Consider the following 7,945-nt stretch of genomic DNA (forward strand, 5'->3'; position numbering starts at 1 on the left):
ATTTATTAAAACTATTGTACACAGAATTGTTATATAACATTTTCATATTTTTACAAAATAATTTTTATAAAAAATATATAAGATTATGTAACTTATGTTAATTTTACATAAAAATTTACGTTGTATCAATTTAGGATGCTATTTAATCGATGCTATTTATTTCTCTAGATGGTTGTCAAACAGTATGCCCGTCTACCGAAATAAGAGGATTGGGAACCACCAAAAATGGAAAATCGTTGTGTATATCTTTATATTTTACGATATATTTGTGATTTTTTTATCATGGTATAAATATCTGTTTCAGTATTAAAATATATATTTCTGACTAAAAATTTAGATTTGAATTTTTATTTCTTCACTCTTTGAAAGTTGAAATGAGCATAAATTTTCATGTTGGTAATTGTGAGTTGTGACCCCAAAAAACAAAGAATAATGAGGAAAGGTGAGCGGTCAATGCCTGGGATCGGGTGCAGATTACAATACGTAGCTCCAAGTCAGGTTTCCTGGGCACTCGGCACCATTACCATACACTCACCCACTTCGTAGACTTGTAATACCTTTGACTTGGTCCTCCTCCTTTCATTTTTTCCCATTTTATAAAACGTTATTCGCATACATACACGAGGTTCCATTTCCCTATTTGTTAACGTAATAGGAATAATATCTAATAACGTGCCCCATAAGAAAGAAATGGCTAAACAAATTAGGTAGCATTGGACTTGTCAAAAGGGCGAGTGGTATCAACTGCTTCAAATCTCAGTCATCGCATTGATCCCGACTTGAATGAAAACTATGTTTGTCTATTCACATCATTGTCTACATAACATAACCAATAATCTTCATATCAACAAAACAGGTGTCCTACCCCACCTTAGCCTGCACCTGCAGTGTAGAGACACACACCCTCTCTCTTGTTTGTACTCTTCTTTTTCATTTCTCGTGCTTTCGAATTTTCAAGACTTTACCTCAATCTCAAAGGAATATATGCCAACACCCTGTCCCTACCGCATTTTACATGAGCCACGCAAAATTTAATAATTCGCAATTATATAATCATTCTTAACAGTATAATAATTCAATAAATAGTCTTATGAAACAAAAAAAGGATGTGAACAATATAATATACAATCAATAAACGAAATTTGTTTTCCATATTAGGTCACTAGGGTTGAATTCTCCAAAAATATATAAATTATATGTTATATATTGTTGTCAATTCTATAATTTAACTATTTTATCCATTTTAAATAGGAGTGTTTATGAGTAGAATTCGATTCACAAATTTATAATAAATATTTAAATTCGATTCAAAAATTATAGATAAAATTTAATCCACACACTAACAGAATTAGGTTGCAGATTAATGATAAATATTTGTGGATTTGATCACAAATTAGAGAATCTTATTTCTCCAATTCCTTTCCCTTCCCAATTTGATGTTCCTCTTGGCTCATTCCTTCAATCCCTCTCCTCAGTCCCCAACCACCACCATCGTTCATCTTTTTTGCCGCGCTGCTGCCAAGCTAGAGGTTGATCTTCACATTTCTAGCACTTGTCACGTTTGAGGATCCTCATTCCTCTCTCTTCCTCGGGTTTGGAGTTCATCGCGTTGTACATCGCCGCTTCGATCATTTCTGCTTTGCCGTTCATCAAATCACAGCTTTTGTTCTTCATTGAATCTCTATCTCTATTCATCGTTGCCTTGTTCGCCTATCCTCCTCCGCTCTCGTCCTCCATGCTCAACCTATATCACTGTTCTTCATGTTCATCCAATCGCGATTTTACTTCATTTTTTGTTCCTGCATTCTTGTTGTTTTTGTTATATGTGTTGTAATTGGTGTTCTGCTTGAGATTTGGAGAACCTAATTATTTTGTTAGTTTTTGTTAAATTTTATTATTTTTGTTAATTTTTTTTATAGTTTTTGTTAATTTTTTTATAGTTTTTGTATATTTTGTTAAATCTCGAATAATTTTTTTTTCGGATATATCCGAAATTTGATCCTATTCGCAAATGTGCGGATCGGATTGGATCTGAGTATAAAAAATACAGATATTATTAGATCTGATCCAATCCGATAGTTTTAGTGCGGATCGGATTGAGATTTTGACCATGTTTGATTCGGTTCGATCTGTAAACATCTCTAATTTTAAATTTTTCTAAAATTATAAAACGTTAATAACATTTTGTCTTTAGATAATTTAAAAAATATTCCAAATACATAATTGATATTTTACCTTTTAGAAGATTAAAAAAGATTATAATACCTGAAGTAGAGTTTCCAAACTTATGAGTAACGATCCTAATCCATGTCGTGTTGGTACTAAATTAGGAGAATAATCTGTAAAACATTTTGATACCTAAGTCAATAGTGCTTTTAGGTGATAATTAGAGAATCGTGTGTACCTACTGTGTTTTTCTTTTTCAGTTTTTTCTTTATATCATCTTTTCGATGTAATGCCATGATTTGGCAATGTATCGAGTTATTATCTTTTATGTTCTTTGATTACCTTTCTATTAAACTTTGTTTGAACTTGTAACGTAATTGATACACCAATATTTCGTGGTATATTTTAGGCTGAATTGAGTGGATTTTATCCATTATTCTCACACTTATGCATAGAAATTGCATGTTTTACATTTTCCTTCCAAATTTTGTGTTTTGATTGAAAACATGCTTCTTTAGCCTTAAATTTGTTAATTTTAATCCGTCTTTGTTACCATTCGACGCCGTGATATGTGTGTTAAGTGATTTCAGGTTTTACATGCTTCTTTAGCCTTAAATTTGTTAATTTTAATCCGTCTTTGTTACCATTCGACGCCGTGATATGTGTGTTAAGTGATTTCAGAGTTTATAGGATAGGAATGCCTTAGAGGATGGAAAGGAAGCATGCAAAAGTGGAAGGAACACAAGAAATTGAAGTTTGGAGAAGCTGGCAGTGACGCGTACGCGTGGGTGACGCGTACGCGTGGTAGAGCGTCACGTGCTGCAATTTGTAGAAAATGATGGGGGCGATTTATGGGCTCCTTTTGACCCAGTTTCAGGCCCGAAAACACTGATTAGAGGCTACAGAGTGGAGTTGGAAGGGTCATTCAAATCATTCACACTTATCATTCACATTAGTTAGGTTTTAGATGTAGTTTTCTAGAGAGAGGCTCTCTCCTCTCTCTAGGTTTTAAGGTTTTTAGGCTTTTCTCAATTTCAGATTTCTACTTTGCTTTAATTTAGTTTTCTTCTACTCTTACTTGTTCTAGCACTTTAGTTATCTATTACTCTTATTGATTCCTTTGTTTTGTCCATTTAGTTTATGAACTCTTATGTTACTCTCAATCCCCTTTTTTAATGCAATTTTATGTTTCATGTTTATGGCTTCTTTATTTAATTGTTGGTTGTTGATTTATTGCAATTGTTAGTCTTAGGTTTTATTATTTCTTATTACCTTTCTATGTTTTTATTTTGTGCCTCAAGTGTTTGATAAAATGTTTGATTGGATTTTAAATTAGAATTCTATGTTCTTAGCTTAGATTGAGTAAATTGGAGACTCTTGAATTGTCAAAGTCTCTTGTTAGTTGGTGATTAAAAGTTGCTAGTTGGTTTGAGTTTCACTAACTCTAGTCTTTGATTAGGACTCGTGAACTCAAGTTGAATTACTCACTTGACTTACATTCAATTGTTAGAGGTTAACTAAGTGAGAGCAAAAGGCAATTACCATCACAAGTGACTATGATAATAGAGATAGGAATTCCAATTATCAATCTTTGTAAAAAATTTTCTTAATTGTTAGTTTACTTTTTTATTGTTTATATTTCTTGTTTCTTATTCCAAAACCCCAAAAACATTTTTCCATAATCAATAGTAAAAACACTTCCCTCTAATTCCTTGAGAGACGACTCGATATTTAAATATTTCGGTTAATTTTATTAGGTTTGCTTAATTGACAAACAATTTAAATTTTGATTGAAGTTTAATCCTCGATTTAGACTATACTTACAACGCAATATTTTTGTAAAAATCTTTACCGACATTTTTCCTCCGTCAGTAATATACTCGTTTAATCATTATTGAAAAAGGATTATTCTTATCCATAACAAATACGTTATTTTTAATTGTGTTGTTACTACAATAATATAAAATATTAAGATAACTAGATATTCTCGTATTTTACACATAAATTAATAATATGTAAAAACTTTAGTCTCAATATACATGTGGCAGTGCTTCCTTTTATTCTCTAAGGTAGCATTTAGTAATTGAGATTGGAAATTGAAACTCAATATTATAATTGATGGTTAGAGATTAAAATTAAAATTTTAATTTTAAAATACAAAATTTTGTTTTTTTAGGTAGTATTTGAAAGAGAGATAGAGACTGAGAGATTTAGATTGAGAGACAGAAATTGAAATAAATCTTAATATAGTATTTTGGTGTAAAGTGAAAGACAAAGACTAAAATATGAATGAAGCTCTAATTTAATTTGTACAAAAGGTAAAATTGGAATTAATTAATTGAAATAGGGGTATTTTAGATATAAAATGTTATTAAAATTTCAGTTTCTGTCCCTAAAAATTTCAATCTTCCGTGTCTCTACTTTTTGGAGATACTAAAATACTGAAATTTTGAGGATAGAGTCTGAAATTTTAGTACTATTCTTTGGGCCAAGAAATATGATATTGAGTCCTAGTCTCCCAATCTCTGTCTCCGTATCTCAAAACAAACGCTACCTTAGAACTTCCAAAAAGTGAAAACATAGGAGATTGAAATTTTTAAGGACAAGGACTGAAACTTTAATAACTTGTTCTTGAAATACCCACATTCAAAATTTTATATTCCAAGTCTACTCTTCACCCCCAACCCCACCCCACTTCTCACCCTACCCCACACCACACCACACCTCTTACCCCACCACCACACCTCTGTCACCACCAACAATAGTGTCGCATAAATCAGATTCAACAACAACAATCGCATAGCACCATGTCCTACCACCAACAACAATAATATCAAAAACAACAACAATCTCATAACATATATCAAATCATATTCAAAAGAGGACTTCAAAATCAAAATAGAAAAGAGAAGAATAGTAAGGCATAGAGGCAAAACGACAATGCGAAACTGGAACAGAGGCGTTACAGTGAACACAGGGATATAGAGGCGGCGTGACGAGCATAGAAAACGAAGGCGGCACGATGGACCATCAGTGAGCACAGGGAATAAAGGCGTAATAATCACAGTCTCAATTGAACCCACTTTGGGATGTTGTCGTGTTGCACAACCACTGACAAGAGATCAGATCAGAGCAGAGCTTTGACAAATACAAAATTTTAAAGAGGAGCAGAGTAAAATCTGTAGAGCGACAGAAAAAGTAGAGTTTGGTGAGGCACGAGACGCAACACAACAATTCACTGAAGAAAGAAGAATATAAAGATGAGAGAAAGAGAGAGAGAGAGAGGCTAGGGTTTAGGGACGAATTGAATAAAATTTCAAGGAGTTAGGGTTTTATTTTAACTAAAGTATATAAATAGAGGTAATTTAGTAATTCTATTTTTTATTTTATACCAAATAGATCAGAATACTAAAGGAAAAGTATATGGAATTAAGAGGTGATCAGCCAAAAAGTAAACAATTTAACTAATTCCATTTAGTATGAAAAAGAAACATTCTGATACTTAGTAGAAGAAACATCCTAATGCCTAGCATAAGCACCATCCACGTAGAGATTTTAGATTCACCCATAGGCATTTGGCTAGTGTTTAGCTGGTACCCTCTTAATTTCCTAGCATTGTTGAATACTAAAACATAACTCAATCTTTTATATTTTACAATAAATATAATATTCTAATTTAATTTAGTCTTTATCTCTTAATTTCTATCTTTTAATTTCGGTCCCTATCTCAAATGCAAGTTAAATATATATATTTTTTTTAAATCATATAGATGTGCCTAGCCCGTGAACGAGATGCAGTGGCGGACTTAAATCCAGTAATAAAGTAGAGTATTAATTCATTTTAAATATAATTTAGCTTTCTCTATACTGTACAAGAATATTGCAAAAGATGAAAAAATATCAATTAGTGCTGTCTAATCATACATACATGTACATGTGAAGCATTTTGAATTTTCAAATTGTTCCCCTGGATAGGTTAGGTATATCTCATAAGCATCATTGATAAGAAATTTTGGCTTCCTCTGTAAAATATCATTCTTGTTTGTGTCGCGGTGACAAAATTGAAACGCAAAAGGAAAAACAAAACAAGAAATTAAAATGGATAAATATTATCCAAACACAACTGATTATCTTTTATTTTATTTAATTTGAATGTACAATTTGTAAAGACTCCAATAATAGTTGAACAATAATCGTCTTGTTTGATTGCCTATGCCTTTTCTACATTCGTTGCATTTGACTGTAGTATTATTATATATAGTAGATGTACAGCTTGATCACACCTTATAAAAAAAGGTTAAAAATTGACCACTTCATTGACCAAAAATATTTCTTTTTGATTTTCCTAATTTATCAATCTTGTTAATTTCGTATGATTTGTCTGTTCTGCTCATCTATTATACTGTTTTCAGTTATTATGGTACAATTCTATGTAGCTATATATGGTGATTGATTGGTGGTGGAGAATAAAACCAAAGAGGAGAACCACGAATGCTTATAGCTAGGTGAACGAACGAAAAAGAAATCAGAAAGTTGAGGCAAAAATATATTCTTCTTAGGGGGTTGCACAAGAGTGAAAGAAATCGCGATTTGGGGAATATATTCGGGGAACTTCAATAAACTTTTTCTTCCTTCAACCACTTTTCAACTCACTATTTTTATTTTTTCTTTTCCAAGTAAAAAAGTAAATTCACAAATCTTTTTTTTTTTTCTATCCGGTTGTATTTCAATCTTCAACAGGTGATAAATATGGATGCTCATCAAGGATCAATCAAATCAGAGAGCCAACATCATGAGCAGGAAAAATGTGTGTATGCCCAACATTTCAGTTACTGTTCATTTGATAAATAATGGATATATATCAGATTAGAGGTCCCATCAATATCATTTCCAAACCTTTCGTTGATTCACTATCATCACATAAAATTAATTTGTAAGTGGAAGGGACGATTACCACATACAGGAATACGAATTAAAGTAGTTTTACATGTTTAAGCAACATATATAGCACAACATAATTATTAGTTCATCAATATTCTTGGCGTATTAATTAATGGAGGGACACGTTTATAATGACCAAATCCACCTACGGTTTTGTAATGTACCGTAATTGTTTTGGAGTTTAGGTAGCACTGTGCTTTATATGAATAATATCTTGGTGGGAGAAAATCTCGGGGTAGGAAATTAAACGTTACAATGATCTACTATATCTAACCCAAATATTAAAGAAAAGTAAGCATACATAATATGAATAGATTGTAAAAGTAGCACTAGCAGTGTATGACCGAATCCTATAGTGTCTCCTCTTAGATACTCACTTATTCACATTTAATTTGGCTAATTATGATGATCATAATTGACTATATATCTCGACTCTTATAATATAGAAATTCTCTTAAACTGAAATTACAATCACAGTTTTATATATGTATACGTGTCAACAAAAAAAAAATGTATACGTATTACATATATAAAGAAAATGATTACCAATTATACACTGTATATAGTGATTCTTAATTCCTAAAATATAATTAGAGCGTGGTTAATTTGACAAAACATGCTAGTAAGTATACTAAGAAAAATGATCGAGAGTACTAACTAGTAATTGGTGTTTTAGTATTTCTATAGATAGTTAATATAGACTATAATTGAATATTCAAAAATTTGTGTGCCGTAAAAATTAGTTATGACATATTCGTATCTAAATATATGTGTTGTTTTACAAATTTTTTTTAATAATTATATTACGTATATATAAAAAATTATTATCAAATTAATC

This window comes from Arachis ipaensis, chromosome B03, assembly GCF_000816755.2.
Source record: "Arachis ipaensis cultivar K30076 chromosome B03, Araip1.1, whole genome shotgun sequence".
Taxonomy (NCBI): Eukaryota; Viridiplantae; Streptophyta; class Magnoliopsida; order Fabales; family Fabaceae; genus Arachis; species Arachis ipaensis.